Source organism: Elephantulus edwardii, unplaced genomic scaffold (assembly GCF_000299155.1).
Source record: "Elephantulus edwardii isolate Elephantulus edwardi_28Jun2011 unplaced genomic scaffold, EleEdw1.0 scaffold00198, whole genome shotgun sequence".
Taxonomy (NCBI): domain Eukaryota; kingdom Metazoa; phylum Chordata; class Mammalia; order Macroscelidea; family Macroscelididae; genus Elephantulus; species Elephantulus edwardii.
Window position 1 is genome coordinate 4,441,459 of NW_006399948.1, and position 3,233 is coordinate 4,444,691.

General features: G+C 44.0%; 1 pseudogene; it reads right to left on the bottom strand.

Annotated features, from left to right (window-relative positions):
- Positions 1–983: 983 nt before the first annotated feature.
- On the bottom strand, positions 984–2,912 carry LOC102863026 (annotated as a pseudogene).
- Positions 2,913–3,233: the final 321 nt, after the last annotated feature.

Genomic DNA, 3,233 nt, shown 5'->3' on the forward strand with positions numbered 1-3,233 from the left:
CTCCAATGGGTTTTCAAGGCTTTAAATTGCTTTCATGGGTGGCAATTTTTCATCTTTCTAAAACATATATCAAAGCTAGTAAAAGCCAAAATCATTAATAAAATATGGAAGAAGTTTTAATTAAATGCATTTAAAGCAGAATTCAATCATTGCTTTGAATAGCTTTTCATCCAGAACAGAATTTTATTATTAAATGGCATGGATAGATAGATAGATAGATAGATAGATAGATAGATAGCTATAAATACAATTCTGACACCCTCCCTTCTTAATTTTAAACCATGTAGTGATCACTTACTATGACCACAAAACTCTTGGTCTAGGTATAAATTTTCCATGAACACAAGTAAGTGCTCTGGGATTCTAATTATTATTTTTGCAATTTAATTATTAAATTTATTTTCTTATATAAATTATTTTTCCTCTGGCCATAAGTCCGATGCAACATTGCAGCTCAGCTCCTATTTCTAAGGAAAGTAGGCATCATCTCTCTCTTATCTGTAACACATCACCCTGGCCCAGCCAATGCTTTTGGGGAAAAACACAGTAAGATTCATCAAAATCAGCAGCAATTAAGAACAAGCCACACACTGCCAGTGAGGTGAGTGTCATCCTGGACCCAGGGACCTGAAAGGATCCTACAGTTGCCAGTCAAGACCCAGAGCTGGCTCCCAGTGTCTTACAGATTGCTAATCACACCACATAGCTTTCAACAACTGATCCAAGCTATAGAGAGAACAGAATCTGGAAGCACAGTGAGCGAAATGCCAGAGCTGGAGGATAGAGTTCATGAGTGTGGGTGCACTGTGACACCCCTCCACCCCTGCTGAGGAGGCTGACAGGAAATCGGGTCAGGAAGAGCACCCCTCATTCTGCCTTTTTACTACACTGAAGATAAGTTGCTCACATACTCTAAAGCACATTCTCAATAAGTGAATAGGAGTTTAGGGGACGCAGTGATTTGGTATCAGGCAAGAGCCGTATTAAGCCTTTATGAGGGCAGCCACCATAGCCTTGACATTGAGACTGAGTAGGTCACAGCAGGTCCGGTTAGTACCCAAAAAGACTATGGGCTTGCTTGTGATGTACGTCATAGAAATAGCAGCTCCCACCTTGTCATCAATGGTATCAAATTTAGTAAGGACAATGCCATGAATGAGCCGAGGTGTTTGAGCCATAGAACGGTCATCCACGGCTCTGTTGAATCTGACCAGCTGATCCATGGCCTTGTTGCCTACTAAGGCCTCCTCCACAAACAGCACCAAGGCAGGTATATTTATAGTAATGATCTTGGCCAGTGCAGTCATCAGAGGGGCATTGTCTTGCATGCGGCCAGCTGTGTCCAGCAGCACCACATTGAAGCCTTGGTTACGTGCAAAGACAGTAGCTTTCATGGCAATGCCAGCAGCATCCTTGCCATAGCCCTTTCCAAACAGCTGCACCATAGTGCGGCCATTGTGATTCTCGGGTAGGTGTAGGGCACTCAGGTGCCAGGTGTGTGTGCGGAGCTATTCCACAGCCCCAGCACGAAATGTGTCACAGGCAGCAATGAGGAGACTAAAACCATTTTCCAAAACCAGAAAGAAATCTTGGCAAGATTAGTGGACTTCCTCACTCCATTAATGTCACAGAAGGTGACAACATAAGGACACTGGTGATGCTGGGAATCCATGATGTCCAAGAACATGTCCACACAACACTGTGGCTGCAGAATCTGCACAAGGAACTCTTGTAGAGGTTGCTTCACTGTAGATGTCACCATACTAAATGTTCCCATCACCTTCCCTTCCAGCTTGTTAGTGACAGATTCACAGAGCTGGACTGCAGTATCTGCTGCAACATTCTTAGCAATGAGGTGACCCTGCATCTTGTCCAACAGACTCCATGTCTTCACAACTCAAATTCTTTGAACCCACGAAGCCCTCTAGCATTCCAAACATGCCACCCAGGGTCGCCTTTGCAGAACTAGGTTTGATGGTGCTTTGATAGGCCTCTTCATCATCTGAGTTGCTGCAGTCCAGGTCCTGAAGCTGCCCCTCAGGCCCAGTCCCTTGAATCAAGTTGATATCCTCAGGCAGGACAACGGCTAGAGTTTCATTGGCGGTAGGGATACTCTAATCCAAGACCTCCTGGTTAGTAGAGCCACCCAGTGGCCATACCCGGGGCACCTTTTTGCCCTTCTCCTTTGGAGCATCTGACTTCAAAGACTTGCTGGACTTCTCCATGCCCCTCCCATGCCTCTGCATGAACTCCTATCATTTCCTACATACAAGCTCTTCTTTGGATAGTTCTACTCCATTCTCAGGCCCTACTGGGAGACCTTCTTTTCCTGCAAAGATTACTTTGATGGTAGCCAAAGAGTTGCCATCAGAACCTTCTTTCTTAGCCCTCCCCCCCCTTTTTTTGTTGCTCTTTGTTTTGTCTTTGGGCTTTCCCCCAGGTCTCTCAATCATAAGATCTCACAGGGGTTTTTTTTTGCCTTTTCAGAATCTTCAGATTTCTTCATGACAATGGAAGCATGAATCTTGCTGCTCTCCTCTGCTTCACAAAGGAGCCGCAGGAAGTCATTTTGGAAGTCAAAGGTGCCATTTAATAGGCTTAAAGCACTTTGTTGCTGGATCTCTGTGCAGTACTTGTCCCAAAAGAGCCAGTGCACGTCATCAATCAATTTGTCCACATTAGGTCAGTGTTAGGATCTTCTGAAAACCAATCACAAATACCAACTCAAATTGGTTGTCCAGTTTATACTTGAGTGTAAGTGCCTCATGAGTGAAAGAGTTGTTACCTTCCCGTTCCTGCAGTAGCATGGAGCAGATGAGTGTGTTAACAGGCCCAGTGTATGAGTCGCTCTCTCCCTTGAAAGCACCAGAGTACAGTCTCCCCTTGGAGAAAATGGTGAAGAAGTCCAGCATGGTGACAGCAGGAGAGGAGCTCGGAGCTGACACAGGACTCCAGATTCCCATTCTCATGAATACTAGCCATTACTTCTTATGATCCACACAATCAAATGACTTGTTTAGTCACTAGAGCATTAATAGATATTCTTCTTGCAATCTTTACTTTGAGCCAGGATGCATCTGACATCAGCAATGATATGTCTAGTTCCACAGCCTCTTTTAAATCCTGCTTGAACTTCTCCAGTTTTTTATCTATATACTAATGTAGCTAATCTTAAATGAGCATGAGCAATGTTTTGCTTGTTTGTAATATGAATTAGATTGTTTGATAGTTTC